Here is a 21167-nt window from a genome sequence, read left to right as displayed (position 1 = left end):
AGATAGATAGATAGATAGATAGATAGATAGGAAGGCCTTGTCAGTTGTGACCTAGGGGATGCCCTCCCACCCTCGACACTGGAGGTTTTCCTGCACCAAGTAAAGGCGTTTAGTACAATTTAGATGGCTATACTATTTCACAGGGATTTTATGATGGTTTTTATGACAGATTAAAAACAAACAAACTACAGTGGTACCTCTAGTTACGAACTTAATCCATTCCGTGACTCTGGTTGCAACTCAAGTTGGTCTCAAGTCGAGGCAAATTTCCCCATAAGGTTCAATGTAAATATGGCTAATCCGCCCTCCGAATTTGGTCACACCCCGAGGTAAATTTCCCCCATAAGGTTCAGTGTAAATACGGCTAAACAGTTCTGAAACATATGCATTTTATTTTTAAACCTCAAAAACCTTCCAAACGCCACAAAAACCTTCCAAATGCCACAAAACACACCACAAGCCTCACCGAACGTCTCCTTGCTACCGCGATCTCGCCCACAGGAAGCCGCGACCGCGTGGCAGCAGGGAAAATGGCCGCGGATCTGGTTCGTAAGTAGAGGTGGAGTTCTCAAGTAGAGGTAAATTTGGGGCCGGAGCTGGTCGTATCTTGAAAAATTCGTAAGGAGGGGCATTCGTAACTAGAGGTACCACTGTATGTGGTAGCCAAGAATCAACACCAGCTTTGTGGACATCATCCTCATCATTTTATGTTGGATGATTAAGAAAAGCTGTATCTTTTAAGAAACTTGTATGTCACCTAGGCAGTGTTTCTCAACCTTAGCAACTTTAAGCTGGGTGGACTTCAACTCCCAGAATTCCCCAGCAACCCTTGCTGGCTGGGGAATTCTGGGAATTGAAGTCCACCCAGCTTAAAGTTGCTGAGGTTGAGAAACACCGACCTAGAGAACGGAAGCTTATGCAATTAACTGCCAAAAATTTCAGATGCAAGAACGGAGCAAAATGCAGTAACGCGATAAAGAAAGAATGCAAACGATTATGCCTTGGTTCTGAAGCACCCACAAGCTTTCAGCGAGGAGTAAAGCTCAGGAGTCCTTTTTTTAAGATGAAAAGGCTTACAAGCTCTGCGGAAAAGGGCGTTTTGGTAGGCACAGCAGGTGATGCCAGGCTGAAGGAAATGCCGCCCCCCCCCCCCGCAGCTGTTATAACATACTGAAGGGCGGTTGTTCTCCGGCCATTGACATTCCCCGGGGCACGAGGGTCAGGGGGAATTTCGGACTTCCTTCTCTGCCGTGAATGGAGAGCAGTGTTTTTGCCCAGCCGCTAATCTGCACCCAAGTCTTGCAAAACACATGCCTGCCCAAGATTGGGCCACAGTTTTTGTAAGCGACTTAAGGAAAGAGGCTGCAAGAATGTCAACGGAAGGAGGGGCTCAGAGGCAGAAGAGAAGAAAAGGCAGAGAATCAACAGGTCACGTTACAAGGAGGGAATGGATGCAAGTGGAGGCTGGGGGGGGGGCAGTGGGGCTCTCGGCAACGGTGCCCTCAATTTTGGGCTCCCTGGATCGCATCCAGGGGATCTTAGCACAGGCCCAGAGCGGAGCGACTGCAAAAAGGGTTCAAACACCGCCATAAAGACAGAGGCTTCCAAACCACCCTTTTCTTACGACACCTCCGTTCAGAAAACCCCCTTTGCCCGATCACCGAATTAACCCACGTTCTGGGGTTGGCTGGTACACTAAATCACAACTGAACTGGCTGGGTTGGCGAAGCGTATTAAAAAAACTCACCAGGTTAAACTCCCCGAGCTCAGGTTGGCATACGGGGCGGCGGCTGGGTCCTGACCCCACCTGGGAAGCCAGCCGTGCGAATCCACAGAGGTGGGGTGGGACAGGAAGAAGGCAGGAAGGAAGAAGACGACGACGGGCACTTTCAGATACTGAATCTCAGGTACAACTAATACCTTGATGCACGGTCTTCTCTCATTTTTTCATTTTATTATATATTCATTAATTTTGAAGAAGAGTCAAGTAATTATCATGCTTGGAATACCAGCGTTCAAAATTGTGATTAATATTTACAGAATATCCTTTTTTTTTCTTTTCACGCATTTACCTTTCATACTCTAAGGCAGGGTTTCTCAAGCTCAGCAACTTTAAGCTGGGTGGACTTCAACTCCCAGAATTCCCCAGCCAGCATGGCTGGCTGGGGAATTCTGGGAGTTGAAGTCCACCCAGCTTAAAGTTGATAAGATGAGAAATCCTGCTCTAAGGCATTTACATAATGGAATATTAAGATTATAACTATATTATATAGATATGGTATCAAAAAAACCACATTGCACTAAAATTCAGAAGATGGAGCAATAGAAACTGGACCCGGGGCGCTCCTGGATGCTTTTTTCCTCCTGCACAGCCACTTCACCCCTGGAGATCCACACTCAGAGCATGGACCTCCCTGGAGTGGGGCGAGGAAGCTGCCCAAATTCAGGAGTGGTAGCGCAACTCAGTGGCCCCTTTCTGGGAGCGCCACTTTTCGACGCGCCCTTTCCATAGGGGGTGCGGTGTTAGACTGGTTAGCAGAAGGGAAAAAAATACCCCAAGAGCTCAAAAGAGCACGAAGTGGTTGGCAGCCCACAGAAGCTTAGACAACAAGACACACATTTGTGTTGAAGGCCTCTTGGCTGATTTTGTCATGCTCTGAAGGCGAAGGAGGGTGGTCTGTCTGTGGCTCACTGGGCAGGTTGATGCCCACTGGCAGCCCAGCTGCCGACAAGAAACCAAACCACCAGCTTCCATTTTGGGGGGGTGATTTCAACCTAGAGTCTAACTCCACACACCCACCGGAGATCCCCTTTCACGTCCCCAGTCCTGTTGCCCCTCACCCTCCCTTCTCTTCAGGGGATCAGTGGCCCACTTGAAAATTCACCCTGGCGCATGAATGTGCAAGGGAAATGACACCTCCACCACATCAGGCCAAAGCGATGAAAGAGAAGTCATTCCTCTCACCGTCTTACGTCACAGAGCAGCTTCAGTCCATGGCCTGAGCCAACAGTTTGACGGAAATCAGGCCCCCTCTTCCCCCATCCCCGGGCAGGAAAGCGTGGGCTCCCTTATCGTCCGTTGTCCCCTTGGCCCACGGGAAGCAACTCGGCATGGAGGCCCGGTGGCCTTGCTTGAGCGGCTGAAGGTGTTCTAAAAATATTGGGCCCAAACACATCCCCAAGCCCCTCTCTCAAAGCTGCATTTCCTGCTCAACTGTTACGCCAGCCTTCGCCAACTCGGCACCCTCCAAGGCCTGGGACGGCAACACCCACAGGGCCCAAGACTGGCCGGGAAGATTTGGACCTGCAGAGCCATCCCCTCCGGCGGGCAGGAGATTGGGAAGGTGACCCCACGGCACCCTGAAGATCTGCAGGCTGCATAATTGCCAACCACGCCGGGGATGAAAACATGAAACGGCGCGGTCTAAATCAGACTAGACCAAGGGCTGAAGAAAGTTTATCACTTCCACTACAGGTTGCTTTTGCTTTTATGCTGTTTCTTTTTTAACGAGTGCAAACATCTTAATGAGATTTAATATTGCACCGGCAAGCGAGGTTGCAAATTAAAGAGAGCTGATTAAACTTAATTTGTTTACATGGACGTAGATTAACCATCCTCTGCGGTAATGCATTCAGTTTCTGGTTGCGTTTTATTTTGCCAGATGTCTGTCTCCTTTTCGCCAGGCTTCCCTTCCCACGGAGGGTCTTACGCCACCTTCCAGGTGTGCCAACGCTCCCCTCCCAAGCAGAAAATTGCAGAGAACGCCGGGAGTGAAAGCACCTGGAGGGCACCAGGTTGGGGAAGGGAAACGTTTTAGGACCGCACTTGGCGCCAGAGACTCGAGAAGGCCCTGCCATTTTGCGTGTGGGAGCCACGTGCCCGCTAGCGAGCCTGCAGAAGCCACCAAGTAAAAGGAGACCGCAGAAGGACTGGAGAGGAAGAGGTGAATTCCCGAGTTTGCATAGCAATCACAGGCGTCAGGGGAGCTGAAACGCTGGGGTGCTGCAACCCCTTAAGATGTTCGATGAATCTATGTGACCCCACCCATCGACCCACCCCTGAACAAAAGCAATGATTTCGCTGCAGCTCGGGGCGAGTGAGAAGCAAAGATACCCCTGACTTTTAAAACTTCAGTGCTCATCTAGAAATCCCAGGAGTGCTCAAACTTTGCCGCATCACCGCTGCGCAGGGTGAGCTGGTGCAGGCACAAAGAGGAGCAGAAACCAAGGGGAATTCTGATCGCGCTTTGCGTGCCAGCCTGGCTGGGTTCTGAAAACACGGGAGCCCCCTCCAGTTGCTCACAGTTCCCCAGGAGGTCTGACCCCCAGTTGGAGAAGGGATCGGCACCCTTCTCCAGTTCGTGACGGCCACAAGAGCAGCGCATGGAAAAGAAAAAGCCGAAGGCCGGTGAGGTTTCTCACGGGGAGCGTCGACACCTCCCGAGTTGCGCATTCTTGCACCAGGTTTGGTGATGGGGAAGAAGCCTCTAGGGAGGTCCTCCAGGCCCCGATCCCCGTGGGCATCAAGCCCGCACGGGAAGGATGCAGCTCTGTTATTTTTTAATGAAGTGGTGCTCTGTTGCTCATCCCTTCTGTGACTTCTCCTAATCTGCCTTTGCACATGGCCGGAGGCATTATTTCTCCTGGCACCGAAGTTCCTGAACCACAGAGAGGACCTTGGAGAAACTATGCGGTGAACGATACAAAAACATGCTTTAAGGGGAAGGGAAGGGGAAGGACAGTCGGGCTCCTAAGGTTCGGTTACGATACCCTGTTACAGCTCTCAACAGTTCTCAGGCTGTGAGGGCTTCAACTCCCAGAATCCCCCAGCACAGCGAGTGAGAAACCCTGCCCTATAGCAACAGGGCTCCAGTCATTCTTGTACAGTCTGTTTCCTGACCTGGCCTACCTCGAAGGGCTGCCAGAATTAAACCAGGTGGGGATCGGGACAGGCCAACCTCCCTTGTCCCCCATCCCTGGGGAAACTGCCTCTTCCGGGGCTTTGCTCCACAATGCGAACAAGAGGGAGGTGGGGGTGCCTTTCCTGCGGCCGCCTCACGCCCTCCATAAGACTCGAAGGCCGGTCCATGAGAGACGCTTTCCCACCGTCGTCCAGTCTAGGGAGGGCCGAGGCCCCTCCCCAAAGGAAAAGGACCAGCACTGCCCCTCAGTTCCCTTGGCAGAGGACTGGCGCCTCTTGCCAGCTGCCCCACATGCAGAAGTTCAGCAGGGCTAGAGTCTTCCCCCACAGGCTCGGGGAACTTCGACTGGCCAACCGTGTCGCCACTTAACGGAAGCAACCCTAAAAAAACCTGCCGTTGCTCTGCACATGTTCGCTTCCTGACATATAGATGCAAAAAAGACTTTATAAGTGGCTGTGCGGATTTTAGGCCCTGCTTCCTGCCCGGTGGGTATCGCGGTCACGGCCAGAGCCCACAGGGGGTTAAAACCACCTTTCCCAGCTTGGCACCAAAGTCCTAGATTGCGCGCCACACAAAGCCGTAGTGCCAACTGCCCGGGTTTGGTTCACCACGCTGGACCAGCCTGGTTAATTGTGGGTTATTCAATGAACCATGCCCAAACCATGGCTTAGTGCATATGTGAAGTTAGAAGGTGGGATTAGGAGCCCCAGTTTGGCCAGGAATCTCCCCAAGGAAATTTGCCTTAGCTTCCTCTTCCTCACCAAGTGGTTGTGAGGGTGAAAGGAAGAACCTCGTGCGCAGCTTTTGCACTCCTGGAAGAAGCGGGACATCAATATCATATCAGGGTCATAAATACCGCAAACAGCAATGCAGGAACCACCTGTGTGGGGTAGAGGTTGCTGGTCCAGCACTGGGAAAACAGGTTCCAGCCCACCCTCAGCCCCATAGAGTTGCTGGTTTGGGGGAAAAAGGAATACAGGGAGTCCTCATTCAGCAACCGCAACTGGGACCGGCCATTCGGTCGTTAAGTAAAGCAGTCGCTAAGTGAACCGCACCTGGGCTTACAATCTCACTTTAGCTTTTCCTTGCTTTACAGACCTGCGAAAGTCGTCAATGTGGGGATTGGCCACAGAGTTCCTTTTTCATCACCATCGTAACTACAAATGGTCGTTAAACAAGCCAGTCACTAAATGAGGACTCCCTGCACTAAGCATATGGCTTTGACATCCTGTTGAGATAGAAATCTAGCACACACATGATAAAAAGAAACACCAGGATGATTAGCTTGGCTCATTTGTACCAGCCAATGATGGGGCCTCCCAAGGGGACCCGAAACTATGTTATTTTGGGGCAGGAGTCAAAATGAACCACACACGGTGCCCTTCTCAACCCGTTTCTCCATCAACCTATTCATTTCATGCCATTATATCCCTGCCAACTGGGAGCCCAAGCATTGGCTACATCATGTCTAATATTCTGATGTGTTCCTTTTCGTCACCTTGTTTTTTATTTATATTTGTTTTAATTGGCTTTTGTATTAATGTTTTAACGGCTGGTTTTATTGTATGCTGCCCAGAGTCACCTTGTGTGAGACAGGCGGCCATGTAAATTTGATTGATAAATAAATGAATAAATAAATAAATATATCTGCGCCTTGCTTTAAAGTAGGACACCTGGGATAAGAAATATTTTCAATAAAGAAAACCCTAGATAATACCCAGGGGTGGGTGGACATCCTTGCGTCGTCCCCAGCCACCCGCAAGCAAGGGAGATGCCTTTTTCTTGGCAACAGCTGGTGACCCACGGCTGGCATGCAGGAGGTCCCAGAGGGGTGAAAGGCACCAATCTCGCATAACAAAAAACAGCCTTCCAAGCATTTAGAGGCACCTTCCAGGCTCCCAAATTTATGACCGCAGTCAGTCTTTCAAGACACCCAAAGAATCCTGGCTGTTGAAAAACAAGAGCATGAAGTTTGCCACGGAGGTCCGTAAAATGCCCGTGGCTTCCCACCCACTTCTCTGCTAATCTCCAACCTACGATGTGATTCACACATCCCTTCCGGGGGCACAACTCACTGACGCAGAGCCACGTCAGGGCCGAAGAGACGTTTCTGGCCCCCACTGCCAGAGCAACCGGGCCCGAGTGTGCGGAGGCCAAAAACGGCGGGTTTTCCAGCCCACCGTCGCTTCCTCGTCTTCTGCAAATGTAGGATCAGCAAAGATGCACAGCCCCGCCCCGGGATTGTCAAATATCGGGGTTTGCCCGCGAGGAATGGAATCTGCAGCGTGAAGACAGGCAGTTTTTCAGAAAGCTCCCCCCTTGCTCCCTTGAAGGTCTGGCACCAGCGTCTCCCAGTGGGACCAGGATCCCAAGGGCTAAAAGCATTAAGGCAGAACAGCCGGCGTTGCTCTCTGTATCTGCAACTCACCAAGGGAGGCCCTGCAAAGGCTGGGGGAGAAAGTGAGCAGTCATGACTTCCTTTCCTTGACAAAAGGTGAAACTGAGGCTCAGAAGGGGCGGGGTTCCAGCCATCCCATCTAGGACAAGTCCAACGTCCAATCAGAGGACCCTCCCCAATCCCTTGGGTCTTCCGGACGCATCGCTCTGCCTTCTCTCTGCAGCCCGAGGCAGCTTCTGATTCCTTTTTCCTATCAACAGCATCCTTCTCCGCGTAAGCTTTCGCTCTTGGTTTGAAACGTCGCTCAGAAACGGCCAGGACTGGATCGGACAAGATGAGTAACGTTTTTCCCCCCGGCCCTTAAATAAAAAACTAAAGCAGAAGCCTTCTGTTGAACCGTTTGCAGGCACGAAGATTAGCGACAGGGTCATGGAAAGTATTTGCAAGCTGAAATCCGGGCTGTTTTGTAAGCGCTGAAGACGCAGGAGACCTCGCCTAGGAGTTTTGCACAAGCCAGCTCCAGCAGTCTAGGGAAGTGAAAGGTGTGCAAGGACGCCATATGGCCAGGCAAGAACCCTAAAGCCGCAGAAAGCAAAATAAAACCCCTGTAATTGGACTTGAGGAGAACCCTAACTCACAATTCTGCAAGAATCCATCGCCAAACTTCAAAAGGGGGAAAAGCATCCAAAATCACGAGGGGGGGGCTCTTCTGGCCTTGTAAGAGCTACCGCAGATTTCATCCGCAGCCCAGAACCTAACTCAGAGGTTCCTGCTCAGAAAGACCAAGGAATCTCAAGGCCAAGGGACACAAGCAACCTCCTGCAAGAAGGCCTCTCCACCGAAATGTGGGAAAGGCTCCCTGCAACCTGATCAGAAGCCGTAAAGTCCCAGAACACGGCTTGTGACTTTGGGCCAAAAGCTTTCCGGCTTTCGCAAAACTCTCCCTTCTCACGCATTCGGTGTTTTGTTTCCAGCCTTAGCTGGACTGGACTCCCTAGCTGCCAATCCCCTGAACGGAAGGGGCTGAGCGTCCCCCTCCTTGAACCCGGGGAAAAAGCAAAGCAAACACACGACGACCGTCTGTTCCATACCAAAGGGGAAAAAAGGGGAAAAGTTGACCAACCTCTCTCCGTTTTGCCTCCTGCCTCCGCAGCCCGGCAACTCTCAAGACTGCTGTTGTATGTCCTGTTTTCTCAAGAGTTCTGAATGATCAGCAAGTACTTGGGAGGGTTTTCTGCATGTAAGACCTCTAATTGCTGAAACCACAGATGAGGAACTGAGCAAGAGAGAAAACACACTGAAACCCCTGCAGAGAATGTTTTGCTGCTTACAGAGAGGAGGTCAAGGCGTTGCAACCACCGCTCACCGCCCTGGATCACAGGAAGGCTGTGCTGATTGGAGCAGCACGGGTTAAGCGGGCTGCGGGAACAGGAGGCTCTGGAAGAGCTGAGAACGTGAATTCCAAGGAACTGGCATGAATCACTAACCCAGGGGTTCCCTTTGACCCAGTTAAGGATCTGAGCCTGATCCAGTGGGACGTTCTTCTGCACGAGTCCGCATGGAAGGAATGGCCCAGCCACACTTCACCCAACTCCCCTCTGTTGCCCTGGGGCCGGGCTGGTGCCTTCCCAGCTGGACATCCACCCCTCAGCTACTTCTCAAGCAGCCCAGACTGAGGATGATGGGCACTGGAATCTCAACCTCTGGGAGGCACCTGGTTGGGGAAGGGTATTATGGGGCCTTCACGGGCGCACGCGTGCCCTTGCGCAATAACAGCATCACAGAACTACAGGAAGCTGCACTCGGCCCATGTGACGTTTCAGAGATTCCACCCAGCCTAACCTCACAGCCAAAATGTTGACAGCCTTTTGTTCAGATGGAAGCAGAGGCTCCAGGAAGCGACAGAGATCCAGGGTGAAGCAGGAAGATCCGGAAAAGAAACCAGAAAAACTTATTTTCCAAGCCTGCACTTTTGGAAGCGTTATGATGCGCCAGAACAGAGGCCTCCTGTTCTTCCCTGGCACACTCTCGGCCCCAAGCCAGTCTTGCTCAACCTGCCGTTCCGAGATACGTTAGACCACAATCCCCATCGTGCCCAGCCAAAGCGCCCATCTTTCTACACCACAGATAAGGAGACGAGCCGCAGGCCGATCCGTCTGACGGACATCAGGCTAAAGAAGAGTCGCCTCGAGCCTTTGGGGAAGTTCTCGCGAGCCTCTTTCCCAAACGCCGTTGCCAGTAACATTTTTCTAAAACTGAAAGCAGCCCAATCCCTAAACGATTCACCTTAGCCTATTTTCATGCCCTTCGCCAAAAGGAAGTGCCAGAAAATTCCACCAGTGGACAGATGATGCCCGTGCGGCGCCAAGGCCGTCAGAACAACAGCTCGCGTTGCCCTTTACCGTCCACTTTATATAGACGTTCATCTCTGCCTCGGGTCTCTGCTCTTAACCAATTCTCCCAGACACGCAGACTCTTTCTACTTAAAATGCCTCCTCTCGGACGCGAAGGGTGCTTTTACGGTTTCCAGATTACAGCAGGGCTCCAGGAACTCCCACCTGTGGAGCCCGGGGCTGTTCTCTTGCAGACGCTTCGTTAGGAAACGCCTGCAAGCCATCCGCCCAGCTCAGAGCGCCCCGAGGACTCCACGGTTCGACCCTGAGCTACGGAGATCCTCTCCTCTTGGAACTCACACCTGAATAAATCTGCGAGAAGGTTTTTGCTTTAATAATAAATAACACATTTTAATAATAACTTTTTATCTTTTTGCACGCCTGTTTTTATTCACTTATTTTATGAATTGTTGTATGCCGCCCGGCGTCGCTTTGGGTGGGACGGGTGGCTATAGAAATGTGATAGATAGATAGATAGATAGATAGATAGATAGATAGATAGATAGATAGATAGATAGATAGATAGATAGATAAGATAAAGCAAAGCTCTGTCCTTCGCTGCAGACACGATACCTTCTGTTGTTTACTACGTTGTCTGTTACGTTATACATGCTTGCCTGCTTGCTTTTACGGGGGTCTGTGGCCGTCATAAAGTTGCTCTGGGCCACCCTGTCCATTTGGGGCCTTGAAAGCCAGCGCTGGCCCTTCAGATGTCCAGGAAGGGCGGTTCAGGACCGGGAAGCCAGCCTTGCGCAGGGGGAGGCCGTAAATGCGATGGCAGAGCGTCCTTCGGTGGCTCCCGAGGTCGTCGTAGCAAGGCACGCTGCGTTCCCCGCCTTCTGTTTACTTTCAGAAAGGCACTGGAGGTAAGGAAGGAGCCATGTTTGGTTCCCACAATGCCCTAGGGGGGGTCTGCATCAGGGGCCTCGTAGGAAAATCAAGCGGCAGCTCCTGGATCGAACCCGCTGCCCAAATTAAGGCAGAAGCAGCTACCTCCTCCTCCTCCTCCTTTCTCTCATCCCCTTTTTGCTCCTCTGAGCCCCAATACAGAAAGTGTGCGAAGCGCAATCCGCCGCGAGCTTTCTCAAGCGACGTTCCACTTTTGAGAGCTGCACTCTGGATACTAGACTCCTGCGAATCAGGCCGATGGAGGAGAATGCCTGTTGCCTCCCTGCAGGATCTCCTAATCAGGCTCCCCAGAAGGTCAGCAAGGAGCGGGTTCCCACAAGCGGCTCTTCGCCCAGGTTTGCACAAGATGCTAGACAGGCCGAGCTGCAGTTGGGTCGTTTGAGATTCAGGGTGTTGTGGGAACCCAGCTGTTGCCTTCGCAGGTCTGGTGGAGAAAGCCCTCATGTAGACCCTAACACGGTTTACTTGTCTGGGTCTACAATGTTGTGAGAACTTCGCCACAGTGTTCTGTTCAACCGGCTTTAGCATCTTGTGTGAATTCAGTCAGATACACAAACCCTCTATAAGATCCTCAAACACAGTTCACTCGGCGTCTGAATAGAGTTTGGCAGGTGAGTTCACCTGAGGAAAGAGAAGACGCAAAAGAGCTAAGGAGGGGAGAGACTGCTGACTGATCGGGGTGCTGATAGTTCCCTGGGTGCTGTCAAGGGCCCACAGTTGTGACCGGAGCGTTGTTTCCTGCTGAGGTAGCAGAGGCAACTTCAGGGGACATATAAGGAAGCCAATCTCCAGCGACCAAGCTCACTGAGGGAGAGCCAATATGAGCTGAAGGAGAGAACCTCAGAGATGACCTTGGAGAAACTATGCAAGGGCAGTTGGAAGAACATGACTGAAGCCCAGGGCAGGAAGAGACCATTAGAAAGAAACTCAAGACTAGCTCTGCCTTGACTCTCCTGCATATAAAAGGCGGGAGGGAAAACAGCCTTTCAAGATTCTGGTACTATGGCCTATATCAATAAAGTACAGTTCCAGTCCTTCTTGTGGAGGCTGCTTTCTGACCTGGCCTACCTCGAAGGGCTGACAGTTGGGTAGGGGAGGTCAAGGGAGAAGCACCCAACAAAACCCAACCTCTCTCATTTCCTTTGGGGACCCAGCAACTGGGGACAGCCAATGTGGACCTTCTGTGGAGGTGTGTGCAGGAGAGTCCCCAACACCAGCGCAGTTGTGCTTTTCCCTTTTGTTCATCCGAGGAACGTGGAGACAGACAGAACTGCTCCCATGTCATGCGCAGGAGGCATCTTTTCCTGGAAAACAGCAAGAACTGACTGTTCCCCGAAATGAGAAGGCGAAGAGGCTACCAGGCTATCAGAGTTTATGAACAAGGCTGCAACAGTTCTCCTTCCTTGTACACTCTCAAGCCAGAGGCTCACCGTTCTTAAGCAACCACAGATGCCCTTCTTACAAGCAACTGGCACCCAAGGCAAGATAGCTCAAAAGCCCAACGCTCAGCTAGGGCAAAGGCCTGCAAGTTCAAATCCTGGTACGGGGGTTGGACATATGGAGACTATTTATGCCTGATGAGTCTCAATACAGACGCAACCAGCAGCACAGCAATTATGACATCCGCAAGATAAAAACACTGGGAAGGGCCTGCAGAGAGACCCCCTCCCAGAAGGTAGAAGAAAGCCAGCCATGGGGGACAGGGAGCTGGAGGAGCCAAGTGTTGGCACAAAGCTCTTTTTCCTATGGCAGCAGTGTGGGGAGAAAGGAACTGGGCATCTTGGGGGAGCACAAGGAGAATCTGAGCCAGCAGCATGATGCAGCTGCAAAAAAGGCCAATGCAATCCAAGCAGCATCAGCAGACAGAATGTTACAGAAAGGCCTGGGAGGAAAAACAGTCCAAGCGGAACCAGCTAGAGCTTCAGTCCCCCACGATACTTCTCTGTAGCCCCAGAAATAGCACCATTTAACTATAATTGGACTGCAGCAAAGCCACTTCTGCCCCATTCAAGTCCCTCCCCCCCCGTCCCAGAGCGCGGAGAACATTTCCGCCAGCGGTGCCATCTGCAACAGGCCTTCCTGGATTTGTGCCGAAATGGTCCTGTCGAAGCGGATGACAGCCCGGAGCTCCGATGCCTGCAATTCCCTTTTATAATCATCGCTTGCTTATTTAAGTGTTTATTTTCTGCTGATCTCGGCTGTCCAAATGCTAATAAAGGCAATTTGCCATCCAAGTGGAACGCTGAGGAAACCATTTAAAGCTGCACCAAAATAGCAACGCCTCATAGGCTTCCTTGCTCTTCCCCGGGTATCTTCGGTGGTCTCCAGGCAGCACCCTATTCCAGTCCCACGTCAGGTCTCCCGTGACCTTCGCTCCTCCGGTCTTTCAGCTCCTTCAGATGACTCCCTCGCCCTTCTCGGGGGCGCCACGTGCCTCTAATCCCTTCTCCGTAACTCTCTGCAGTGCCCCCCATCTTGTCTGCCCTCCGAACGTGCACACGGCCACCCGAGGTTCATCCTTCCCCAGCACTTTCCGCATAAGGATGGAAGTGCACTGGGGCACCTACAGGGTGCCTCGCCCATGGTCCTCGGCACATACTTGGAATGAAGAAGCAGAGGCGAGAGTTTCGAGAAGCAGCTCAATGCATTTTTCCTGAAGCACAAACCGGAGTTTTGCAGCCCCTTAAAGGCCTCGCACCAGGTTGGGGAAAAGGCTCTATGAAGCTGGTTTTCTATTAAGGACCCACAACAAAACATGGCGGCGTGGCAGCGCTCCCGTTCAGGACGTCCGAAGACTGTATGCTGCTAGCAATACAAACAGGGAGCAAACCCCGCTCCCTTCTAGCACTGAAGATGTTACCCAGCCGGGTAACGAAACGTCTGCAAGGAAACCACCAAGCTCAGAGAGCCCCGAGGACTCCACAGTTCAACCCCGAGCTGCACATATCCGCATCTCGCAGCTGTCGTTCCATCTGTCCTCCTCCTCAGATTTCCAGATCTCGCCCCAAAAGGCCCTTGGCCACCTGGGAGCATCGGACATGCACAGCCCCCTTCCAAAGGCTCTTCCTGGACCCAGAGGGCCCCTCCGCTTTTAGGGTGCTTTTGCACTTCTGCACATTGCTGCGCACACCTCCCCCGTGGGAGCAGGTAGTACAGTTGTGACTGCCGTACGGTTGTCACTTGACGACCGAATCTGGTCTTCGCTACAGAGGAGGCACGAACCGGGGAAAGGCCCTTCAGCGCTGCCCCCCGACGTTCTCTGCCGCTGCGGTCTTTGGAGGAGCTGCAGGAGAAAAGTCTCCCTGAGCTCAGCCAGACGAGCTTCTCGGTCAAAGGTGCGAAGCGTCACCAGGAGCAGCAGGGGTGTCCAAAGGGCGGGGCTTTGATCACATGGTTGTGGCCACCCTCTTGACTTTTTTGACACACGCACCCCGTGGACAGCCCTGAGCAGAAGCAATGGGACACTGCGACCGTTGCAAGTGCGAGCCCGTTGCCAAGCGCCCAGATCGTGATCACATGACCGCAGGGGTGCTGTGATGGCTGGAACTTCGAGGACCGGTCATAAGTCCCACTCATCCAGCGCCTTTGTAACTTCAGTCGCTGAACAAGTGGGTGTTCAACAAGGACTACCTGCAACTCTCTGAATCTTTCATCATAAACAATCAAATCAATTGTATTTTTAGTTTTGCATTAATTCCTTTGGCATGACTCATCAGTCTATGAATAGACCTATGCTTAAAACATGTATTTAAAAACAAAGAACAGATCTTTTTCTAAGCAGTTACTCATCCGCCCCCATTCTCATTCATTCTTTGGTCTCTGCATGGCCCAGTCGCTTCTCCTGTATTATTTCATCTCATTCCATCCATCCATTCACGTTGCCCAACAGTATCCCCCCGCCTCACCCGGATCACCTACATTTACAATATTGCACAAATTCACTGAAGTATAAAATGCAACTATCACCACTTCGTGGACTCCTAATTTTACATACACCCACAGAAGCCTCAATGACACCAACTCATACTTTCCAAGACACATTTCAGCCCCTTCATTCATAATTAAGCCTACACGGCAAAGCGAGTCCACTGTAAGTTTCACTTTAACCTAGAAACCATTTACGGAGTGCATTCCTGCACGTGGCTTGCTCCCACATCTGGGCTCAATTACAATAAGGGTTCCAAACTCTTTAATTATGATCATTTTTATTACATAGATCTCTTAGCTAATGTAAAATTTGATTTTAATAGCAGTTTTGAAAGTCCTAAAGTGTTGAACTGTCATGAAACTATCCTTGTATTTGTTCAAGCTGATATATAAGGATAAAAGTGAGATGTTCCTTCTTGCATTTTCTTTTAATTTTATCTCACGTTGCTCTCTGAACATTTCCGTGTAAATATCTTCCTGCACAGCTTTCTTTTTCCTCTTTTTTCTTTTAAAATAAAGTATTTAAAATAATAAACCTGCACCTTCCCTGCGTGCCTTCATCAGCTTCACAAGAACATGTTTTCATAACTTATCAGGGGACTAAAACTGCTCATCAAGAGTATTCTGGAGCTCTTACTTGTGTACCTGGCATCGGGGTCCCCTTAAACCAATTTACAAGCGGGTCAGAGGGTATCACAGCAGCAACATGTTCAGAAAGGGATAAGGAGTCCTCCTTAATCCAGGACAGAGCATCTTCTCTGTGGTTCTGAGTGCCAGGAATATAAGTCACTCTACACTTGATCTGGGGCTGACGCATCTTCTGAGATGTTTGCAGGTATTCTCGGTTGCAACAGTAGGTCCAAACCTCCACAAGATGTTGATCTCCTTCCAGCCCCACGTTTCAGAGGCTACCTCAACAGCCAAGAGTTCCTTGTTCCAAATGGCAGAGTTTGGTGGGTGAACTTTCCTGAGTCACAGGCACAGAGAAACAAGGTTTGTCTTTTTGCTGCCCCATGTAGAAAAACAGCCCCTACCATGACATTAGAAGCATCAGTTTGCAATACAAATGGTCAAGCAGAATCAGGATGTTGGAGGACAGGTTGGGTGGAAAAAGCCACCGCTAGTTCTTTTAAAGCTTTTTGGACAGGGGCCTCACATATGGATGGTGCACCTCTCCAGAACAGGTTGGTTAAAGGAGCTGTGAGTCTGGTAAAGTTTGGGAGGAAAGTGCAGTTTGCCAAGTCCATTAATTTCTGCATGTCTTTGACTCCCTTTGCCAGGACAATTGCCAGCTTCTACTTGGGCAGAGTCCACCTATATCCCTTTCACAGAGACGCAAACTCACATTTTTTAAGATCTGAGGCACTTGCAGGATGTGGTTTTCGTGTTCCTGAAGGGAGGATGAATAAATCAGGATCTCCTCTGAGAAGCGGGTGACAAACTGGTGTCGAAAATCCCCAAAATTATTTTTCAAAAAGTACCAAAACATTGCAGAAGTGTTGCGGAACCCAAACAGCACTGCCAGATACTCAAAATGGACATACCAGCTGTGAAAAACAATCTTCCCTTTTGGATCTGTACCAAGTTATGGGCCTCTCTGAAATCCAGTTTTGTAAAAACCCAAACCTTCTTCAGATACTCCAGAACAGCGTTTCTCAGCCTCAGCAACTTGAAGATGTGTGGACTTCAACTCCCAGAATTGGCTGGCTGGGGAATTCTGGGAGTTGAAGTCCACACATCTTCAAGTTGCCAAGGTTGAGAAACACTGCTCCAAAAGTTCTGAGATCAAGGGCAGAGAGTACCAGTTTCGGACCGTGATGCGGTTGAGGCCCAACAGTTGTTGCAAAGCCTCAATTCTTCTGGGTTTTGCATGACGAAGAGCACAGGAGCAACTGCAGCTGAAACACGAATGAACCTTTTCTTGAGTTTTTTTCCTGTGACATCTTGCAAGGTTGCATGTTCAGGTTCTGAAGGGGTAAATGTGCCCCTCTGGGATCTTAGCTCAAGGGATCCGGTCAACAGGGCAGTTAGAGGGGATAATGTGGTGGTAGCTGATCAGCTTCCAGTTCAATGGAGATGTTGCCGACGTCCGCGCATTTCTCTGAAAGGTGGGTAACACTCTCATTCTCTACTTTTGCTGCTAGAACCTCAAGAGATGTGCCTTCACACCTGGATTAGTTGAAATGTGTGATTCCTTTCAACGAGATGGTCTTAGGGTTGTGGTTACAGAGCCACACAATGCCCAGAAAATGGGGGGTGGAGGCCAGGCAAAATTCTAGTTGCTCTACCCACCTCTCTAACTCCATTTCTATCGGGTTACCAGCCCAGGCCACCAGCTCAGAAAGCAGAAGTCTCCCATGAATTGCTTCCATGGAACAGGAAGGAGGCTGAACAGCGTGTCTCAGAATATCCGGTCCGTGAAACTAACAATGGCTCCAGAATGACCACAGCTGGGCAACCGAGGATCTGAACCTTTACAGGGAACCCAAGTTCTAGCTAGGCACTACAGCTGGGGTTGAGATATGTCAAGGAATACAGAGGTGACGCTGACTCATCAGCAGAGGATCTCCAGGTGAGTCACTCTTTCCTCTGGGGGAGGAGGCTGGGGCTTTTCCCCGACATTCCCCACCAGCCCACCAGCCTGGGCGAGACGCGAGTGGGGCCTGTTTGGGCCGACAGTTATAGGCAATCCCTTGGCACCTCACCTCTCTCCCAGCTGGACCTGAAAAAGTGCCCCAACAATAGTACAGATGTGCAGAATGGCAACTACATTTTGAGTGACTCACACATACACACACAGAGGTCACTTAAATCCCAAACGTTCCAGTAAGACTACTCTCAAGTGTGATTAAATATGCAAAATGATGGGACCCCAATTGCAAAACCCTTCTGGGCCAAATGGGGGAAGGAGATAAGGGTATAGGTCAGGGTTTCTCAACCTCGGCAACTTTAACTTGTGTGGACTGCAACTGCAAGGCTGGCTGGGGAATGCTGGGAGTTGCAGTCCACACATCTTAAAGTTGCCGAGGTTGAGAAACGCTGTTCCGGAGGAAAAAGAGGGGTACGGTGGGTGAAACCAACCAGAAAAGGGGGGAAGGAGCCAAGTTGGCTGGATCTGACCTCCCCACCCCCTTTCCCTGGAAGTCCCTGGGCAGCATCTACCCAAAACTCCTGCAGAGAGGCAACAGGGCCACCCTGGAAAATGTTCCCTATTGCTCACCATTTTTCCTCTGCTCCAAATGGTCTCTCCAAAAAGACCCCCACAGGTGAGGGAGACCCTCCAGGGCAGATTCCACCTCAGCAGTTCCTCCTCTCCCCCGTTTGGCCTTGACTCATCTGGGGGGGATGGTTCTCCAGGCTCCCCACTCTCAGCTTCGGAAGGGTCTGCGGGGAGGGGGGGTGTCTGTGCTTAACTCTCCACATTTCGGCCACTCCTGTGCTGTTTTGCTCAGCCTCGCCAGGGGGGTCTGCCCACTGCTTTGGCCTCCTTCTGCCTGCGCTACCCAACCTGTGCCCACACCCCAAAAAGCCACAGCCCGGGCCTGTTTGCCAGCCCATCTAGCAAAGAAAGAACGGCCCCCTTTCCCCTCCTTTCAGACCCATCTCCGTTCACTCCATTCCAGGACACACACATTTTTGCCTGTCACAAACTAATGCACAGAAATGCCCCAGTTTCTCTACGTTCAGTTCCCCTTGCTCGTCCCCAAGGAAAAAAAAGAGGGGGGAGTCTTCACTACAGATACCCACCAACACCATTCAGACAGCCTTGTGGGTATTTTATAACACTTTTCATAGCCACGTTTCCCTAATTCCCACGCCCCCATCCCGGTCTCACACGGGGAAGGGCGATTCCAGCCCGCTCAGCCCACTCCAGCTTCCCTTCCTTTCCCACCCCGTCAGAAACAAGTGGCATCGTGTCAACTAAATAACTCTGCTTTTCTGTCTGCCCCATTTACTTCTTGGCACACGGCTGCCCAGAGAATTCCCACAGTAAATTGCCACCGATGAGGTCGATCCTTCTGCAGATGGAATCCCATTTCCCAGACGGGGGCACCGATGCTACAAGTCTACTCCTGCCTTCTTCCTGAGAAACTACTTTTCTAGGTGCAGGGAGGTTTCTTAGGGAGGCCGCTTCCAAAAAGTGCACTCTTCTCTCCTCAGCAAGAGCTTGAGACCAAGTGGATCAGGACCCCCCTCTTTCTCTCTCTCTCTCTCTCTCTCTCTCCCTCTTTCATCCCAACCAGGGCTGCTTTTTTGCAAAAACAAGAGCTAACAAAGCTTAGTTCCGCATGGGCTGGAAATTTTGTTTACTGCAGAAACTCAGGGTCTGGCTGGACTTGCTGCGACCTTCTTTCACCTTAAACTCACACCCTGGAAGGTGAGTTGAAAGGGAAGGACTGCCAGGACCGCTCCACGGGCATCTGCGCAAAGTCCGGTCGATGCTCAGCTCACAACAGGCAACAATTTGGCTGTCATCTTCTCAGTTTCTTGAGGGCCACGGGATGTGCCAGGCTTCCCTTGCAGTCAGCTGTTCCAGGGGCCGGCTCCCTGCAGGGAGATGGATGCGCCTCCTCACACAAGAGAAGAACGTGGAGACTCCAGGGTGGGCAGGGATCCCGGAACCTGAAGTTTGGGATCGACTGCACAAACCCTCGCCCTTGGAAATAACTGGAAAAATGGAACTTCTCTGCCTCCAGGGAGTTTTTTCCTTATGGATTCCTTGAAGAGAGGGGGCCCCGGCTTGCTATGCATACTTAAGGGTTGGATTTTCGGGAACCGCAGCACCGAGCTATTGATCAGGTTTTCTGCAGACGTCTGCACATTGCAAAGATCAATAAACCAACCAGGCTGGTTTTGCACAATACACACCACAGAGCTTAGCATGTTCAGTAATTGCAGCTGCTTGATTTTCACTGGCCTAGTTAAATGTTTGTAGCCGTATTACTCAACTGTGGCGACTTTAAGGTGTCCGGACTTCAACTCCCAGAATTCCCCAGCCAGCCTGCTGGCTAGGGAATTCTGGGAGTTGAAGTCCAGACGGCTTAAAGTTGCTAAGGTCAAGAAACACTGGTTTGTAGGAACACAGCCGTGGAATACAGAATGATCTCACGTTTATTTCTTTGAATGGTCCCCTCCTCATTATTTGGAGGGGTGTAGAACAGCCTTCCCCGTCATCCCCAGACAGCACACCCAAGGTGCTGAGAAGCAGGACTTGATGCAACCAATGAGAGCCAGCAAGACTCACCAGCGTCCTGCTTAAATCAGGTCACGAGAGGTGCTGAAGGCCCGGGAAACCAACCTGGGTGGCATCTGCCTGCCACGCACCCCGGTTCCACACTGGGGGTGGCGGGAGAAGAGGGAAACCCAGCTCCAGTGCAGGACTTCATTCCAGTCATTCACATATAATTGCGATGGAAGCATCGCACAGCAAAACGCCAGCTGAGACCAAGGCAGAAGAAACTGAAGCTGGCCAGAAGCTGAACAGAAGCCAGTCAAGGGCGCTCTTGTACCAAGACGCCCAGGCCTTTGGGGCCGGCGGCCGCATCTGGAATTCTAAGAAAATGCCGCGGGGGCTGTCACAAAATGGCTACCAAGAGGAGCTACCCAGTGACAAAGAGCCCACTGGCCCGAATGCTACCTGCCACCATCTCCAGCTTGACTTTGGACCCTTTCAGGTGGAAAGCGCCCAGCTGAGAGGTGGGGGGCCTCAGACGGGGACGGTGGGCTACAGCAGGTTAGCGGAGCAGGGGGGTTAGTAAACCACCAGATGGGGCAGAGACCCAAGGACAGCCCAGGGACATAACCACAAACGTGCCGCTCAGCTCAAGGTTGCTAGTGTCATTTTCATACTCCTGGCACCCACCTACTGGATGGACTACATCTTCCATCATCCTCAGCCAGCAGAGTCACTGCCACCCATGGCAGCCGAAAGGTTACGGGAGTTGCAATCCAGGAGATCCAGAGGGCAACAGAGGAGGGAGGGCTGACGCTCCCGGGAATCTCCTGCTGACCCGGCCTGCCCAACTGCCCAAACGGCTCCCGCTCTCAGCCCTGGGCACCGGGGCTTTCCCGGAGCGAAAAAAGGTCAGGAACGGAGCAAAGCAGGATGAAAAAGAGGCTCTATTCTACGGCCCTCCCTTTTTGGCAAGGGAACAGGCTCCCATTCTTCCGGATTCATAAAAGAGCACGCCAACACAGCCACGGAGAGAAAAGAAGAAAGCCCCAAACTTTGCTAGCGGGAAACGTGGCCGAGATGTCCTTTCAGCGGGGCCCGTACAGGAAGCCTCCTCCCACATCAAGGCCAATCAGCCAAAGCCCACCCCCCTCCCTGAGCCCAGAGCCCTCTCCTGGCCCTCACGGGTGCCCCCAGCCAAAGTGACCCGTCGCCTTCAGGTCCAGGCCTGCAGAGACTGACTGAGGGGCGGAGAAGGAGGGGGGAGTCCCAGCTTGACCTCCCATTCAGCCTTCTCACCTGGCCGGAAGAGAGAAGGGGGTCCTCCAAAGGAAAGCCGGGAGCCTCCGCTTCCCAACTGGGTGGTCGCAAAGTCACCGGAGAGAGATTGGCGGCAGGATTGGCGGGCAGACCTTGACCGCGAGGGGATTGGGGACCCATTCTTC

General features: G+C 51.6%; 1 protein-coding gene across 8 annotated transcripts in view; it reads right to left on the bottom strand.

Moving 5' to 3' along the window:
- ARAP1 (ArfGAP with RhoGAP domain, ankyrin repeat and PH domain 1) overlaps positions 1-21167 on the bottom strand; it is a 111156-nt gene that overhangs the window by 87822 nt on the left and 2167 nt on the right. The window contains exon 1 of one of the 8 annotated variants that reach the window (XM_088140377.1): positions 8444-9982. The exons of the other annotated variants lie outside the window; for them this stretch is intronic. The gene's annotated coding sequence lies outside the window, so the exon portion shown is untranslated. Of the gene's footprint in view, positions 1-8443; positions 9983-21167 lie in introns of those variants that run through there. 8 annotated transcript variants of the gene reach the window in all.

This window comes from Python bivittatus, unplaced genomic scaffold (genome assembly GCF_059951505.1).
Source record: "Python bivittatus isolate LINGU-HERP-01145 unplaced genomic scaffold, Pbiv_v1 ctg000340_np1212, whole genome shotgun sequence".
NCBI classification, from domain to species: Eukaryota; Metazoa; Chordata; class Lepidosauria; order Squamata; family Pythonidae; genus Python; species Python bivittatus.
The sequence above is the reverse complement of the archived record's forward strand: the minus strand, read 5'-3'. Positions and strand labels throughout refer to the sequence as shown.